This window comes from Hyperoodon ampullatus (assembly GCF_949752795.1).
Source record: "Hyperoodon ampullatus genome assembly, chromosome: 4".
NCBI classification, from domain to species: Eukaryota; Metazoa; Chordata; class Mammalia; order Artiodactyla; family Ziphiidae; genus Hyperoodon; species Hyperoodon ampullatus.
In genome coordinates this window covers 118957688-118977308 of record NC_136917.1, presented here as the reverse complement: position 1 = coordinate 118977308, position 19621 = coordinate 118957688, and positions in this window count along the sequence as shown.

Below are 19621 nucleotides of genomic sequence, written 5' to 3'. Positions count from 1 at the left end.
AGACACAGCAGGAACTGTAGGGTACAGTCTTATTTTCCAGTCTTTTTTTAAGTATTTTAATTAGATGCCATTTGCTGATGATAATTGCTGTGTGAGGGATTGCAAAGAAAGTTAAAAGGATACACCTCACACAATCACAGCAATCATGCTGCACATCAGTGTAGGGAGGACAGGGTACTGGTCACACCACATTTGCACAGGTCAGATGGCATATGGGGATGGAAACTTTACCATGCATGCTGGGAGGAATGGATGTTTAGCTGGAAAAGAGAGGAAGCCAGAGGAACAAATAATTGACAAAGTACTTTAATGTTGCTGCAGTTAAAAAATAGTAATAATGACTGATATTGATCGAGCCTGTATCGGGTACTGAACTCTACATAAGCTTTATGTGCATTACCTTGTTTAATACCTAAACACCCCTAAGAGATAAAATAATAACTAACACATAAATCACTTACTAAGTGCTTTACAACAACCTCATGAATTAGGTACTATTATTGTCCCTGTTGTGCAGATCAGGAAGCGAAGGCATGGAGAGGTTAAGGAATCCCATTCTAAGTCAAGCTATTAAATGGTGGAGCCTGAATTTGAATGATGCAGTTGAAAAGCAGAGTCCAGCTCTTATGCAGAAAGTATTACAGTATTATCATAGGCATCTTACAGGTGAGGAAGATAACACACAGAAACTATAAGCCATTGAACCATAGACACACAGCTAAATAGTGATGAATGGAATTTGAAGCCATTGGAAATGAATTTGCAATTAGGAGGCAAATTATGGTTCAATATAAAAGAGGTTGTCTAATATATACACTACCAAACGTAAAATAGCTAGCTAGTGGGAAGCAGCCACATAGCACAGGGAGATCAGCTCAGTGCTTGGTGACCACCTAGAGGGGTGGGATAGGGAGGGTGGGAGGGAGGGAGATGCAAGAGGGAGAAGACATGGGGACATATGTATATGTATAACTGATTCACTTTGTTATAAAGCAGAAACTGACACACGATTGTAAAGCAATTATACTCTAATAAAGATGTTTAAAAAAATAAAATAAAATAAAAGAGGTTGTCTAACTACCAAAGCTTCATAACAATAAGATAGGCAGCCCAGTGGGGTTCTGAATCCCCTGAGCCCAGAAACACCCAGGAAAATAGGTAACAATATAATAGTATCTTCGATTTACATCCACTTTATCATTTCCAAGGTGCTTTATAGGGAGACTCCCTTTCTTGGTTTTGGATTTGATGGCCCTGCTGGTTCCTCCCCATCTACTCTGGTTAAGGACTTCAAACTGCAAGCAGATTATCTTGACCTGCCCACTACTAATCACTGTCACTGACACTTGAGTTGGTTTTAAAAGGTCCCCAAGGGCTTCCCTGGTGGCGCAGTGGTTGAGAGTCTGCCTGCTGATGCAGGGGACACGGGTTCGTGCCCCAGTCCGGGAGGATCCCACATGCCACGGAGCGGCTGGGCCTGTGACCCATGGCCACTGAGCCTGCGCGTCCAGAGCCTGTGCTCCACAATGGGAGAGGCCACAACAGTGAGAGGCCCACGTACCACAAAAAAAAAAAAAAAGGTCCCCAAAGTTTTTTGACAATTGAGCAGACTTGACTGAACCATTAAGCTATATTTGTGCATATGTGCTCTTCATTTACCCATCTGCTCATCCAACTAATGGTTGTTGAACATCCGTGAAGTGCCAGGCACTGTCTAGGTGCTAAGGATGCAGTGAGGAAGAAGGCACAGTCTCTGTAGCCGCAGTTGTCCACAGCCCACTCCTAGTCTACCCATCCTGGAGGTCACCTGCAGACAGGTCCCATCCAGGCCAAAGGTTTCCAGCCTCTCTGTGCCTCAGAGTGCTCTCTGGCCCTGGCATGCTTGGCCCATGCAGAGGAGCGTCCCTCAGCCCATGCAGGGAGGAAGTTAGTGGATATGTGCCCCAGCTTCCTTGCCCTTAGGTGGGACAGCGTGAGGTATGCTCTTTACGGACTATTCAAGCTCCCCCGCCCCCAACAGAACTGAGCCCTACAGCAGAAATGTCATTAATGCTCCTTCTCTTGTCTCTCCTCTATTCCCTGTCTCATTTCCTCCCTTGTTCACTGCGCTTCTTAGGATCATTTCCTAAATAAACTAATCACACCCAAATCCTTGTCTCAGGTTCTGCTTTGGGGGTAACCTGTCCTCCAGGGGCTTTTGACTTAGTGGTTAGCACATGTGTATTATTATTGAGTCTGCAGATTCACTTGAGTAACCACAGTGAGAAAATCAGAGGTGCCTTCCTTAGGAAGGACAGATGCATCGTGTGGCTGTCCCTTTAGGTCAGAATTTAATGTGGAAATTAACACCCAGGGACACCTGCAGGGCAAAGCTAAGCCAGAGCGCCCTGCTGAGCAGTGCAGCTCTGGCACATGGAGATGGCATGTCCAAGTGCTCTGCAGGCACCGTCATCCACTGCCTGCACAAGAGGAGAGAGGGAAGAGTACAGGAGGAAGAAGAGAGGTTGTGGTACAGTGCCCTATAAAGGCCTGATTTTAGCTACTGATTGTCCATGTCTTCAGTGGGAAGCACACTCTGACTCAGCTGGACACTTTGCCCCCGGAAACAAGATCACTCCTGCAAGCAGCTTTGGTTGTCGGCTGCTGACAAACCACTATACACCCACGGGAAACTTGAGACATCTGGGACTTCATGTCCCCAAAAGAGAAGCATCAAGAAGAAAGGAAAATAACATCTGACAAGCAGCCTAACGTCCTTTGGTACCAATGTCCTTGAAACACAGATTTAAGCAGATTAAGATCACAACCATAGCCTTCTCTAAGACCAACTAGGGTTCCCTTGTCAGACATGATTTTCGCCAAGAGGATCACAGGGTGAGCTTTAGGGTCTGCTCCCTACTGAATTTCAGTTAAGTTTAAGCGTGTTTAGCAAACTGTTGGAAAAGGTTCAAGACCAGTCCATATCATAAGCTGATTTACACGAAGGCTTTCATTGTTATAGGGAGGAAGCTTTGAGCTCTGCTCTTTAGGGGAAAGAAAGCAGACATGGGGTGTCTGTCCCCTGCCTTGCCCCCATTTAAGTCCTATGGAGAGGATTTCAGCAAGAGGCAGAAGGCACTGTGGTCCTGAAGCACTCGATGGCTTGTGGAGGGCCCCTGTGTTAGCAGTGGGACAGAGTGCAGGGAAGATGATCCTCTCCATTTCCTCCTGGAGCACAGCGGGGCAGTGAGGTTGGAGGAAACGTGGGACTGTGAAGTCAGCTTCTGGGGTTTCAGGCAGAGGGGGCCCGGTGGTCGAGGGAGCCAGCAGACACACCCACTTCGCTCACTGACTGTGTTTCAGCAGCCAGGCACCCTTCATATGGATGAGGGCTGCAGACCACCATGATGGGACTGGAGGGGAGGCCCAAGATGACTCTGGAGCTCCTATAAAATACCCCCAGGGATCCCAGAAGTAACTGGCAGACTTTTTTTTATTGGGGTAGAGAAAGAATTTGGCCTCTTTTACATGGAAGTAGGAGTTAAATTTGCAATTTTCTAAATCAAAGGTTGGGGAAACTGGCCCAAACTTGTATTGGTACATGGCGGAGAGGCTGACCCAGTCAAGGGCTGCTCAACAGTTCCTTGGAAATGATAAGCAGGTCCACTTTGTCTTCAAGGGTCCCAAACTGCAGTCAGATCCAGCCTCAGTAGAGCCTGCCACCTCTAGGCGTGGACAGTGAACTTTCCAAAAGCCATTTATTCAAAATTTGACTTTAAAGATTTCCAGCTCATTCTGGGGGGTTTTAACTCTTATTATAAACCTGTTTTGAATTTTGCACCTTTATTGTTAACTATTCTATGCATAGGTGCAAAAGCAAGGACCTCTGTCACTCTGAACTTGAGTTGCCAGATTTAATAGATAAAATAGAGGACATCTAGGTAAATTTTAATTGACATAAAAATTGACATTTTATTGACATAAAATATAGGACATCTAGGTAAATTTGAAACAACAAATAATTTTTAGTATAAAATTAGTATGCAATATACTAAAGATTATTCGTTATTTATAAAAAATTCAAGCTTCACTGGGTGTCCTGTGTTTTATCTGGCAACCTTACTCTGGAAAGATCTTTCCCTAGAGAGCAGAGCAGCAAAACATCTGGAATAAAGGAGAAGTTCTGTGGTCCTTTTTCCTACTGGGTAAAGCTGAAGTGGCTGACTAATTTGTCTTTCTTGAAATGTACTCTCCATTTACTTCCCAAAAGGATTGAAATGGCATAAAATAAAAGGCACAATCATCCCATTAACATAGAAATAGAAATTCAAAAGAAATAGAAAGGGATGAGGAAGTTTGAATTCCAAAAGCCATATGGTTGTGGTTGATCTTTAGTTTGCTTATCCACTGCTTGGCAGCCCAAAGCTAAAAGAAAACATGATCTGATACAAGAACACAGGCCATTAAGGCTTTTGTCTGGTCCCAATTCTTAGAGGACTTTATCATATGGGTCATTATATATAAAACAGCATGCTAGCCAGTGTGGTCCAAAGGGAGGGCAGCTTAGGGAGTACAAGCACCTAGAACACCTGGTTTGAGGCTCAGCTCAGCCTCACACTGTTACTTCAGTTCTTTCACTTCATTTATTCACCCACTAAACATATTACAAATGTAAGATATTATCACTAGAGCTAGGACTAAGGCTATCAACACCAGCAATAATAAAAGTGCATTCTACGATGGTTTTATAAAACACACATAAACACTCTTCAAATGACTGTTATTACATTAACCCTTGATTTAAAAGACTAGGAGACAATATTAAAATGTAATTCAACAAGGGCCTTTTTGGCAAGGCAGGTCAAAAAACCAAAGTCATCCTGGCTGACCACCTGCCTCTTGGACGTCTCAGACAAGTGATGCTCAGGGCTGTGACGTCACAGAGCACAAGTATGCCAGTGAGTCTTTCCTTTAGGATTGCTAGTAATCTCTCCTGGAACCTGAGAATAAGTTGTCTTGACCTAAAAGCAAGCCACAAGCAAATGGGAGTGCCCATCCAAACACAAGGCAGGGCTGCAGGCCGAACCTCTTTCAAGGAATTGGCAATGGTTGGCCAGAGTGTAAGAGAAGGAAAGACATGTGTCTGTGGATACCACTGGATTTGCAGACAGGCTATGGAATGCAAATGCTTAGTCACTGAGAATTGGCTGCCAGGAGCTGATGGCATATCAGTATGACTATCACAAGCTTCCTTCTGCATCAGCCACATTTGTATGGCGCCCTCTTCTCTTTTGAAGGGGAGGGTCAGAGGTCTCCCCTTTTGCTCACAGAATTCCTGGAGAAAATATGCTTCATTTTAGAAATAACAATATAATAATAATAATAACAACAATAATAGAAGTAATCATTATATGCTGTGCTGTTTTATACGCCTGACTTCATTAAACCCTTGTAAAAATGTTCTATTATTACTCCCATTTTATTGTGAAAAACTTGGTTGAAGATGATCCTTTCTACCAGGTAATATGGGGAAAAGAGACCCTGGGACTCTGGAAAAGAAGATTGTTCCATTTTCTGTTCTTATTTGCAAGGCTGGTTTACTTTAACTGGGAGAGTTGCAAGACCTGAGGACCAACTGATTATTCACAAATTTAAATAGTGACCGAGTACCTACTATGATGAGAGCTTTAAGCCCATCACACGAGGAATGCACAGATGGCTCCTGTCTGCACATGCTTACAATCTAGTCTGGTCTACAAATTAACCAAGGTACAATATACATGCCCTCAGAAACGTGTGACCTTGGGTCACACTACATCCCTTCTGACCAACAGCCTTTGTGGTGGTGAACTTGAGTATCAAAGGCAGCCAGGGGTGCCTGATAGGGGAGCTTGCTTTGTACCTGACTGAGTCCCCCAAGAAAGGGAGGGTTTAGAGGCCAAGTGTAACTCTCAGGGCCTCAGATAGTTGGTCCTGCTAGCAGGCCCCTTTGCTGGCACCTTCGGATGAGGCTCCTGATTCTTCTAGGCACGTGCAGGCCCTTCAAATCTGGGGGCTTTTGAGTGACCTCATCATTGAAGGTCATTGGAAACACTGTCTCATCCTATGTTCTGTCAAAAATAGTTACTGTCACCCCTTGGGCAGAGAGCAGAGGAGAAGGTGTGAGGGTGGGCACTGTAACTCGTTCTGAAGATGGACAGCACTGGTCAGTGAGAGTGAGGATGGTTGGCCACAGAGGTAGGCAGAGGGGTGGCACTTCTCTCTTGACAGAAGGGGTCCCTTAGCTGGACCTCAGAGCCAGGGATCACCACCAAGAGCCATCTGGCGGAAAGACCAGTAGGCCCTCCATGGGACCACATAGCCTCACTGCTGGGATTCGGCGCAACCTGAGCCTTTCTCAGAGGGTACCCCTCCGGTTCTCCCTGTTTCCCAAGCCAGTGGCCTGCCCTATGGAGCGTTCCTCCTTTGCTTTGTGTACGTCTTGCATTTTTAAACAGCAGTTTCTCAGAACAGATGCTTCTTCCCTCGTTCCTGGTGGCCTTTCTGCACCAAAAGCAGATTGCCTGCTTCTGTCATCTTAATCAAGAGAAGGAGAGAAACGTGCTAATCATGTTATTTTCCCTTCCTTCTGCCTGCAATTGGCTGTGTGAGCCAAGGGCCCTCTCTCCTCCTCAGCTCTCCTCAGTCTTAACACCCCAAGTAGGAGATCTCCCTTGGTACATCTCACCAAGCCTGCTTCCCCTTTGACCAGAGGGGTTCTTTTTAAACAGACACTGTTTTTTTTTCTAGATTTCTGCTTCCTTTGACTTCCTAGGAATCAGGTTGCCATGCAGTCACTGGTAATGTCTTGATTTCGACTTCCCCTGTAGGTTAAAGACCCAAGACTGGATTGAAATCCATCAGCATCAAAATTATGCTCGTGCCTCCTTCTCCCAGGGCTGCTGCATCCCACAGCTCCAGGGGGCATCATTCACACAGGGCTGTGTATCTATCTAATAGTCGCACAATGTGATGCACAGATGTTGTACAAAACAAACACAACACTAAGCCATAAAACAACCATAACGAAGTGCAACAAAATTCTGGGGCTTTTTCTCACGATGATGACTTTAATACTTGTTTTGAAATATCATATGGATTCCCTCCAATGCTCTTTGTTTAGTGCCATAAACTCATGAGTAGCCCACCCACTGAGTAATGCAGCACTGAGCAAACTCACCAGAAGGCTCTTCGCAGCCCCCTGCTTTGGCAGATGCCCCCATGTACCAGAGAATGAGAGTGGGCATATTTAATCCTGAGAAACAAAAGAGTAAGATGAGCATTAAGATGTCCCCTCTAGAAGAGTGATGCATCTGAAAGAATCTGAAATGGGACAGGCTAGAATCAAACCCTTCCATCAGCCTTGCAGAGTTGTTAAGTGATGTCGTACATAGTGGTCATGGGGATTCTCTGCCTCTTATATACAGAATTTGCACCAGACCTACCTTTTGGGGGCAGTGCTGAGAAACAGTAGCCTAGCAGGTCTTCTCCCCCTTCCCAGCAAAGCAGAAAGGTAGGCTACAGCAGCGGTCCTGTGTCAGAGTGCAGGTGTGTCAGTTGGTGCCTAACCAAGGAAACAGAAACCATGCAAGTACTTAAAGCAGAGAGGATTTAATGCAGGAAGTAAGTTACAGTTATCTTGGCTAGGGTCTCCAGGAGAGCCAGAGACAAGGATTCCAGCGCAAGCAGTTTCACTGGGAGGCGATCCCAGGGAATACAGGTAGACAAGTAGTGGGATGGGCAAGGGAAGGAAACCAGTCTAAAGGGTCCATTATCAAACATAATTCCAGTGTGGAAAGAGAGCCCAATCCCAGGGAATCCTGAAAGCTAGTGTAGCCTCAGGGTTATCCCCACCCCCGTGGGAAAGGGAGCTGGGGTATTTCTGTATCAATACTCCTTCGGAGTTGAGGCTACTTCTGAGAACATTTATTCTCCAGCTTGTGCTAAACACAAGTTGAATATTCTCTAATGGTCAGGCCCAGACTTGGCCAGCGAGTCTCAGGTGTTCCACTAAGTAGCCTTGGCTTGTAAAGTTGCTACATAGAGGATAAGTGTAGCATGCTCTACTGTGCTACAACAGGTGATGGAGAGCTGAGAAGCCAAACAAAAGATGGTGAGGCCACCCAGAGATGAGCAACAGCAGAAAGGGTCTACCACTTCTAGGATGGAAAGGCATCAGTGGGAAGCCAGGCTCCTGGATCCAGGGGTTGGGACCACAGGCAGTAAATGGAATGAAGAAGAGAAGGATGGTCTTGCAGGAGCAGAACAATGGGGAAGACGCAGCCACTGCCAGAGACACTGCCCAGGGCAGAAGTAGGAGGCAAATACCTTGGCTCTTCTCTTCCTCCCTCCAGTCTCTCACCAGAGACCAAACCTAGCTGGGAGCCAGCTAACAGCGGACTTGGAAAGTGCAGTCTGCAAGGGATGGTGACTACCCCCTCACCCTCCACCTTCTCCAGCCCCCTACCCCCACCTATGTTACAGAGCAAAGCAGAGGAAGAGCAAGGAAAAGAACTGAATGTAAACTGGCCTAGGATAGCACTGGAGGGTGTGAATCAGTTTCCCACACCACCTCCTCTGCACACGTGCCCCTACAGTAATAGGATGAAGAGGAGTTCTAGATAAGGATGTATCAGTCCCCTAGCAGATACAGGGACCACAAACTCCTTGGAACCTGTGTGATTGGGCCTCTGTCCTAAGAGGATAATAAGATGATAACCCAAGCGTTCATTAACCACATGAATCATTCAGGTTGACGCCCAAATCCCTAAGAGTGGGGCAAAGGACCATGGTGTGGTGTGGGATCTAGAGGACTACAGTTCTAATTTCCACTGTAGGGATTTGGGGGGCCTCAACAGTGCTGGGGGAGCAGTACAAAGACTGCTGTGGTGAAGCTGCAGTGTTACCAGAAGTCCATTCACGGTTTAGCCCCGTTTTCTAAACTATATCCTGCTAAATAAATATAATAACTGAATATTATATACTCTTCTGATAGATTCAAAATGTGTGCTAGCATATTAGACTCTGAGAAGTCCTACAACATTTCTCACAACTTCTTTGAGTCTAGAATGCCACCCCTTCCCATTTTTCTCAATGTGGAGTGCCTTTTACAATCTCAAGGGAAAAATATTCTGTAGCACAAAGTTTAAGAAACACTAAACTACAGTAAGAAGAGTGTTGATATCTCTATGAGAGTATATTTATAAAGTTTCTGGTAGGGTCTTTAACTAAAAAACGTATAATAAGCCACTAAATATCATAACGGCCACCAGTGTGCCGAAGCCAGCTTGCACTGGCTCATGTGAACCAATGTTAAATTTCCTGGAATTTTAAGAGCTGGTTGATAAAAAAACAGCCATTATTAAAAATAAAATCATATGAACTTATAATTAAATATGTTTTATTAAAAACAGGTAATAAATATTCAAAACTCATTACTGTGTACTTAGTTTACTATTATCTGTGTTCTGTGGATGATTTATGTCTATTGTATCAGTATAGTGGAAATGTTATGTAATGGTGAGCTACTGTGCTTCTCTCCCCAACTGCGTGTTCAGTGATGTCACACTCGTAGCTTGAAATCAGTCACAATGGGGGTACTTACACTATGGAAATCAGAGAATGCTATAACTCAGGGCTTGATTTATTGTTTTATCATTTGTCTAGACTTACAAAAAAGGTAGAGAAAATAATAATGTAGATTAAACTTGAAAGCTGTCATTCTATAGACAATGCTCTGTGAATAACACACACACACACACAAAATGAGGAAATATTCTTCCAGTATTCAAAAATATAATCCAATTCAGCAAAGAAATTGCTAGCATCACTGATGAATAAGTGAATTTCTGAAATGCATAGTGCCAAAACTGAAAGAGGTTTCAGTTTAATGGATGTAATCTGTACAAGGGAAAGAAATAGTTTAACAATAGATTACATATCAGAGAAATGATGATAAGTTGATTGGGAAAAGAGTTAGAAGACTCGGATGCAACTCCATGTGTTAAATCATGGTTCAACTGCAACCATAGCTTGGCTGCAGATTCAAGAGTTCAGCAAAAATCGATTAAAGCATTCTGTGAGAATCAATTGGCTATATGGAATTTACAGTAAAGAGTATTATATATTTTATTATTATTTGTAAATTTTTTTTCTCCTTTGTATCAGTAAAACTTATAATAAATTTGAATAAACTTACATACATACATATTGGATGGTTCCTTTTTCCCTTTACCAGTACACCATTGATGAAGTGCATTCATTTAAAGGTGATTCTGTCCCACAGATATACTATATTAAGAACCTGAAGATGTCATCTGATCCAGATATCTCTACACATAGCAAAGTATTGTCTCTCATCCAAAGAATCACACTCCAGTGTTCCTTTCAATTCAATTCGGCAAGTATTTCTTGAGCACCTATTGTGTGCTAGAGAGGTTTCAGTAAATTATAGAGTCTTAGAGTCTAAGAAACATTTGAGCTTAATTTTCTCATTTTTCAAGTTGAGATAAAACTCACATAATATAAAATTCACCATTTTAACCATTTTAAAGTGTACAATTCAGGAGGGTTTTTTTTTTTAAGTTTATTCACAATGTTGTGCAACTCTCACTACTATCTAGTTCCAGAACATTTTTATCATCCCCCAAAGAAATCCTGTACCAATTAAGTAGTCGCTCCCCATCTCTCCCTCCCCCTAGTCCTTGTCAAACACTTATCTACCTTCTCTCTCTATAGATTTGCTTGCTCTAGACATTTCATGTAAACGAAGTACTACAATACGTGACCTGTGTCTCTGGTTTCTTTCACTAGCATGTTGTCAAGGTTCACCCATGCCCTGTGTCCTTTTTTACAACTTTATTCCTTCTTGTGGCTGAATACATCTGTGGTGCAGATATACCACATTTTAAAATTCATTTTTATTCATTCATCAGTTGACGTACATTGAGTTGTTTCCATTTTTTCCAGCTATTATGAAGAATGTTGCTAAGAGTATCCATGTACAAGTTTTTGTTTGAACCTGTTTTCAGTTCTCTTAGGTATGGAATTGCTGGGGTATATGCTAACTCTGCTTAACTTTTTGAGGAACTACCAGACTATTTTCCACAGTGGCTCACCATTTTACATTCCCACCAGCCCTGTATGAGGCAAATGCCTCCGTTTTAAAATGAGGATTCTGCGGCTCAGGAAGATTAAGTCACTTGCATAAAGTCATGAGCGAGCTAGAACTACAATCAAATCACCCGTGTGTGCTTGGTACTCCTTTTCCCAACGGCCCACTCAAAGGCCAGTGCGCGATGCTCTTTCTACTGTATCACTTAGGGCAGGAGAGCAGTCATGGTAGAAAAAAATTTTCAATATTGATGAAAACAAAATGGACGGGTTTTCACAAAAGCTGAGTTAACCATAAAGTTAAATTAATCAGAATCCCCGCTTTGTTGCCCTCCCCCACCCCACGCTTCACCCCCATTGACCCAACTTCTCAAAGTTCTGCTCTACAAAAGCCAACACTCCAATAACACACTGGCCTCAGCATAAACACTCCAAACAGTAAGATCACTGTTTACACCCACATTTAAGGTACTTTTCTGAGAGCTAACACTTGACTCTTTACCCTTCGTTTAGTCCTTGTTCTGTCATTCTTTTCCCAGGCTGTTATGAAAGCAGCTTCTCAGGTCTCAGTGTTTCCTGTTTCCCCCACTGCTGACACCTATATCCTATCTGTCCCCAGACAGCTACCCAAACAAAGACTAGTCCCGTGGTTCTCCAGTTGTAAATAACATCAAGCATTTCTCAGGGTTCAAACCCTTCCCAACTTAGGCTCCTCCTCCCTTTCCAGTTAATATCTGCACCCACTCACTCACTTCGTGCTCAAGACAGACCAAAAGAACTGAGATCTCTCACCATGTCCAGCATCTTCATGCTTTCAAGATTTTTCCAAATCATAGTTAATCCAAAAAACAAGTGTCAGTCCAGGTATGCAAATGAACACATTTGCTGCTTTTAAAGATCAAACCCACAGCTCCCATCATAGGTGAAGTTCCCATTAAGCAAATTATAACAATAGAATCTGATAAATAAAATAATAGATTTGCAAAGTGCAGAAGTAGAGCAAAGTGGGAAATTATTAACGCTCTCCAGTAGTGCATAAAAGGCTTCACAGAGGATGTAATAAAGGCTTTGAAGGATGAAGAGGAGTTCACCAAGTAAACATGGAGGAAAAACAGTCCAGGCAAAAGGAAACAGCCATTGAAAAGGCAGAGTGGCAAAAACAGAAAGACATGTGAAGGAATTCATGGGCAGTTCTGGAGAGCTGGGCGAAGGAGGCAGGCTGAAGAAGGGCAGGAGTTGGACATAGGAAGGTCTGTGTGTGCCAGATAAATGGCTTGTGTGCTAACTGAGGAGCTTACACTTTGCTTTAAGCAGAGGAGGGTTAGTTGGTGTTTAGCTAGCTAACTCAGGGGTTGCTTTAGGAAGTGGATTTGAGGGGCCCCAAAGAGCAGAGGCAAGAAGACTCTTACTGCAGTCCAAGTAAGAGATGATGAAGGGCTGGCTTAAGGCAGTGGGAGATCTACCACCGCTTCCTCACATGACAAGCCCCCGGAGGAATGAACCACTGCCTCTTCAGTTATCTAGGCTTTATACAGATCTCTACCACAGCACTCCCCCCATGGAATGAGTTCTCTGTAACACATCATCTTCCACCCACCTCCAGACCACAGCTCTGGGATGGCAGCAGCCAGGATACCTTGTACCCCCAGCATTCAGTATCCTCTCACTTCCTACAGCTAACTTTCATTAGGGTGCAGACTTGGGTCAGTAGGTTTTGGGTGGAGGTGAGAATCTGCATATCTAGCAAACTCCCAGTCACACGCCAGCAAGGGCTTAGCACACAGACTTGCTGACTGAACAAGAACTGTTCCTGGAACTTAGACTTACAGAGCACACTCCTCCTCTGCTTCCTGGTCTTCATAAAAGGGCTTCACATCACATGCCACTGGGTCCTCAGACAAGGGGAGAAACATTCTGGTGAAAATTCTCCCTGACCAAACCCCTTATCTTCAGTGGAAATGCACTCCATTGTTGAGTCAGAATGGCGAGCAAGTCCAGATCCTTTGGATGGACACAAGTAACAGGGGAAAGAACCAATTGGTCCTCAATATATTAATGAATGTCCTTGGTAGGCAGAGGGCCCTTGAATAATTGATGAATGGGACCGTTCAGTGTTTGCTGCAGCTCTGGCTGACACTGCTCATTATGGGCGATGATTCACTCTCTTCTATGGAACAAATTGTTCCCAAAGTCTAACTCCATTTCCCTTGCCCTTTTTTAAAAAAAATAAAAAGCATGCACCTGTGGAATTCAAATGCATGCAACTGTGTCCAGAATAGAAATGAGAGAATTAATTCATGTCCTACAGCCCATAATAGAACAACCTCAGAGGACCTTGCCAAGGGGCTTAACTTTAGGAAAGACTTCTTTCCTCAGAGAGGAGGAAAGATATAGATGTGTCAAATTTCTGCTGGCTGCAAAGATTTCAAAAGCAGGATGAACTGAAATGAGACCATCTTCCCCAAGAAGGCTTGTTATTTACTAGGTTTGGCAAGGGGACAATTGGTATTCAAACTGCATGCCTATATTTTAGATTGTGCATCTGGAAGCTAATTCAGTGTGTCTAGCTCCTATTAGCCAAATGTGTCTACATGCTTAGGGTTGCCTTGTGAATTGGGACAGAGAACAGTTTAATTTTGCTCTCAGAGTCTGATGGTTTAAAAAGCACACATCAAGGTGCTATGCCTCCCCTATATCCCTTCTCTGTCCCCCAAGTTTGGAAATTTCTGTTTCATCTTTCCAACTTATAATTTTGATGAAAAGATGCCTATTTGTTTTGTAAAATTAAGTAAAACCGAAAATTTCACCAGACACATTTCTGTGGTGGTTTACATGTGTGCAGACTTGGCCCTGATGAAATCCTTAGCAAGAGAAGAAGGTAATAGCCTGGGACACAAGGGTCTCTTCTTTATACAACTAGAGAGACTTCAAAACTGAGAGAATCGGGTGGTCCAGCAAAGCCTGACTGTGCTGTGGTCCAAGCATAAGCCCTGGAAAATATCATTCACCCCTCTCTAGTCCCAAATCCTGCTCAAATTTGCAGATGTTCATATGGCTCAGCCCAGTCCCCAGAGTATAATCTGGATTGTGTTGGGCTCAAAAGCTGGACCCAGCTGTGGCTCTCTCTTGACTGCCTGCAGCAAGGCTTTGAACTGACCTGGGCTCTGGGCCACTATACAAGAGACAGACTTCCCTGCCGGATTGGAACAAACCAACCCCGAGAATCCCAGAGACCCAGAATGACCAGATCTTGGTGGAGCTGGACCTCCAGAAAAGAAAGCAGGCTTCTTCACCCCACTTTGGTTCTGACCACATTCTTAGGACCTAATGAGTCAGTGGCCCTTTGAAGGTGGGAGATGTTTGCTTTAGAATCTTTGTCCCCCTACTTTCCTATGAGATTTTCAATAGTTGGCTACATGTAGAAGCTAGAAATGTGATGGAAAGGCAGAGATCCTCATCTCTTCTCTCTCATTCTTTGGATCCTCCATCATCTACTGCCTATTGCTGAAATTTGGACGGGCGGGCAAACTCTTATTGCCTTCTGTGATGCTCATTTGGAAGAAGCAGTGTCTGGACAGCATTCTTTTGTCTTATGGCTGTTTCTAAAGTGAGTGAGGATATTGGTCCAGATTCTCACATCCTCAATTTATCTGGGAGCTCCTGCATTCAGCTCCCGGGCCTCTGCTTGGACATTGCAGGCCTCATTCCTCGCCTCTGGTTTCTAATGTCTTTTTGATGAGACCAAAGGGGTGGTCTGTTCTTCCTTCATTCCCACCTCCATTGCTGTTTTCAAGCCCAGGTTCCCTTTTATGTCTGGAGGTGTCCTGCATACCACAGAGATGGCATGGACAAGAAAAAGATGAAAGCACATGCTGGGGAAGGACACCACGCCAGGCAATGCTGAGGGCTGCTCCTCCACAGTCCCCTCTCCTGGCTGCTGCCGAGGAGCCTTTCCTTGGCCACAGACAGGGAGAGCACTTCAGGGTACTTAGAAAAGTGGATTCTAGATTCCAGTGTTGGGGGAGAACCTACAGGTCGGCAAGTCACCATCTACCTGATACTTGAATCCCACCTTCACTATCCTTCCCTATAGCCGTGCAGGAGGTTCTTGAATAGCTTGTATTAGACTGGATATTCTGAGAAGCAAATGTCAAGCAAGGATTAAAGATGCAAGGATTTTATTAGTGGAGGTGCCTGAATGAAAGAAATACAATGGGAGCCAGAGAAGGCTAGGAGAGCACATGCAATTCGGACCCTAAATGACAGACAGAAGGAGCAGATTGGGTGAAAGCATCCTAGACTGTCATGCAGTTCAACGAAGTTTCAGCAAAACCTTTGGGAGGTTCTTGAGGCCAAAGCCAGCTGGCAAAGTAGTCCCATGTTTCCCTGGAATGGGACTGCTTTAGCCTCCCTGCCACAGGTGGTCACCGGCCGGGAGCAGCCTGTGGGAGACATGCCCTCAATGCAGATGCAGCTGTGGTATTTGTTCTTCCCCCAGGTCTCCATGAGCTCAACAATTTAAACTGCCCTGTCTCAGCCCAGCACTCTCCCAGAACAGGAAAGAAGGGACAAGCAGACATCTGAGTGGAGCTAGGCCAGAGCAGAGAGAGGCCATGCTTGGAAAGCAGGGAGTTGCGGAAACTCAAACCTGTCTCCCACAGGCACTTGGGACAGCCATTTGGCCAGTGCTCAAGATCCAGGGATCACAAGGCTTCAGCTAGTCCTGGTTGAAAGGGGAGGGCTATGTTCTGGGACTACAGCATTTTATTTCAACCTAAAAGTTTAGCTCTGTTTATAATAAAAACCCAATCAACATAAGCACTCTGAAATCCATTCCCAATTTTCACCTAACCCCAAGTGATACATTTAAAACTGCTGATCAGAATTTAGGGAGGTGGGCTCCCACTGGGAACAGATGATTTGAGGTGCCCACTGGTTCAAGATCACACTGTTTTTCTTATTGGTAAAAACAGTCACAATTCTAGGACTGTTAGAAATGGCTCTTTTGGAAAACCCCAAGGAAATGACTTAAAAATACCATGAAATGGTATAAAGTGTCATAGAAATGCTTAGTGACAGTGTACAGCATCATGGCCATCAGACTCTTCAATTTATCTGAGAAGTACCTGCATTCAGCCCCTGGGCCCTCTGCTTGGACATGACAGGCCTTTATCCCTATTCTCTGGCTTCTAATGTCTTTATGATGAGGCTAGAGTGTTGCCATGGAAAACATTCCCAGCTGGTGGACCAAAGTCAGGCTGTTCTTAGGTTTGAGTCTGACTGGTACATACTATCTTGTGGCCAGGCTTTGCTTAACCATATTCAGAGATTCACACCACACACACACACACAGACACACACACACACCCACATGTGCACACCATGAAGAGAGAAATCAAATGGGGAACGGTGTCTGCTGATATTCCATGATTTTCTTCCCCACTCAATTCTCATTTTGATAAAATGTGAGATCTGAAATTTAGAAATATTTAAGAATTGTAGAATCTCCTGCTTCTCTTACATCCTATGTGTGGTGTGTCCAACATTACACACTGAGCAACTAGAGGAAGAAAATAAGAAAGAGGAGTTTTGAAGAAGGAAAACTATGCTTTAAAGTGTAGATTCTATTCCAGTAATGGATCAAAGATCCATACAAGAACACAGATAATAGATTTATAGGAAAATGCAATGATTTTTAAATAGTGTCTTTTGCAACAACATGGATGAAGTTCAAAAATATTAAGTTGAGGGCCTCCCTGGTGGCGCAGTGGTTGAGAGTCCGCCTGCCGATGCAGGGGATACGGGTTCGTGCCCCGGTCTGGGAGGATCCCATATGCCGCGGAGCGGCTGGGCCCGTGAGCCATGGCTGCTGAGCCTGCGCATCCGGAGCCTGTGCTCCGCAACGGGAGAGGCCACAACAGTGAGAGGCCCGCGTACCACAAAAAAAAAAAAAAAAAAAAAAAAAAAAAAAAAAATTAAGTTGAGCAAAAGAAGCCCCAAACAAAAGAACATTCTCTATAGTTTCATTTATATGAAATTAAAAACTAATTTTTGGCAATATAAGTCAGAATTATGGTTTTCTAGGGAAGGGTAAGGAGGGGGTAAGGAGTGGATTAACAGGAAAGGACCATGAGGGAATCTTCTGGAGTGATGAAGAGGTTCTGATTTGGGTGATGGTTACACAATTGAATACATTCAGCAGTGGGCTGTGTCTGGCTCTCATGCCCCTGAGAGGCAATTCTTAAATAATCAGGCTAATTTTTTTTTTTTTTTTTTTTTTTTTGCGGTACGTGGGCCTCTCACTGTTGTGGCCTCTCCCGTTGCAGAGCACAGGCTCCGGACGCTCAAGCTCAGTGGCCATGGCTCACGGGCCCAGCCGCTCCGCGGCATGTGGGATTTTCCCGGACCGGGGCACGAACCCGTGTCCCCTGTATCGGCAGGCGGACTCTCAACCACTGCGCCACCAGAGAAGCCCCGGGATAATTTTGAGAGCCGGTTGTTAAACCATTGCTAGCTTGAAATCAGCCATGGTGGGATTATTTAAACCAGGAAAATCAACAAATGTTACAAATCAGGCTTTGTTTTTTTTTTCTGGAGAGCCAGCTTACCAGCACATCTCTGAATACATTCGTCAAACTTCATCAAAGTATACACTTAAGAATCATGAAGTTTCCTGTAGCTCTAGTAGCAATAAAGATGGAGGATAAAATAGTTTCTTCAATTAGTGATCTAGCCCAGTGGTTCATCCTTGACTTTCATGCCCTCATGTACCTTTGCAAGTCCTCATGAGTTCTGTTTTCTAAAACTGAGGGTCACCATGATTATAGAAAATAGCTGATTTGGCACTGGGTACTCTTGAAGCTGATGAGCATTTTTAGTTCATATATCACTACTTTTAATACAACATTTATCCTAATTTTTACCCCGGCTCGTAAAATACACTTATACACGCAACACATATAGGTGTGCCCCACTTTTTAAAATGTTAATATGTAAAAATCTTAACATGCCAAACAGAGCAAATATTATATCACTGAATATTCACTTAGTTCACAAAGTGTTCTTTTTAATTGGGTAAATCCCCCACAGCTTTTATGTCTTACTTTCCTTATCTTTTGTGGGGGATTTTTAACCATGAAAAGGGCACATTGGCTATGTTCAATTCAAACAGTACAAAAAGTTGAAAGAAGATGCCTCTCCCCAGACTCCATCCTGAGTGCCACTCTCTAAAGGTAGTCATGGTTAAATGTTAGCATTTAACTGTCCAATATTTTCCTATACCTACATTATACACAAATCGAAATACATAAATATATATACACACAAATACTTTTTTAAGAGCAAAAATGGGATTACACATAATGTTACTCAGCTTGGTCTGTTTACTTAATATTCCATGGTCACCTTTCCTTTTCAGTGTAGATTAGCTCTACCTCATGCTTTTTAAAAGCTTCATAAAGTATGTACCACTATTTATTTAATGTTTCCTATTGCTAAACATTTAGGCTTTTTCCAAACTGTAATCATTACAAGATGCTACAGTGACATCCCAGTTGACTCATTTAAATTGCTGCTTTTGTATATCAAAATGGTTGATCACAGTAATTTCATATAGTTCACGTTATACATTTATATTTCTATAGGATTCACTTCTTGATGTGGGATTGGTGAGTCAGAACATATGTGCATTTTAAAATTTTGCAGCTACTACCATACTGCTCACCTAAAAGGTTATGCCAATTTATATGATCATTTCTCCATGCCCTTGACAACAATAAAAGCTTCTTATCTTTTTCATTTTTGCTAGAAAATTACACCTCACTATTTTGATTTGCTTTTCTTTCATTATTATTGAGGAGGCCGAACATCTTTTTGTATGCCTCTTGCTCCCGTAGCATTTAAATATCATTTGATTATCCTACAGCTCTCCAGACACACTCCTATTTTAAAAAAGAAAATCAAATCTGTTCTTAAAGGAGTTAAAGAAAATATGCCACATTAAAATAACCTCTTCAAGGAAGCTGGAATGGATTATTTTTCTGCCTTCAATTTTCCATTTGCTTCTGTTATGGACACACAAGCGTGTATTGTTTTTACCCAGAGTGAACTGCTTTGACCTCATTCTTCTGTTTTCTGAATTTGAATCACTGGGAAAATCCACTGGGCTTTGGCTCTGAGAAGCTGACAGTAGGCTCTCAGCAATGCTGGTTGGCTATGCAGCCATGTGGCCTGCCTGCCAGCAGGGGGCCTCTACAGCTCTGAAAGACCTCCTGGCCAGAGTTCCATTTTCTTACTCCCAAATAAGCTTCATCTCTCTATAACAGAGAGGCAATTGCTGGCTTCTGCTTAAGCAGACTAATTTGCTGAATTAAAGTCGTTTGGCTTCCACCATAGCAATTAGTATGCAAATTACCGGTATATTACCTGCCTAGTCATAAATTACATTGACAAACTTAATATTCACAGATTCAACATATCAGTGTGGGTAATT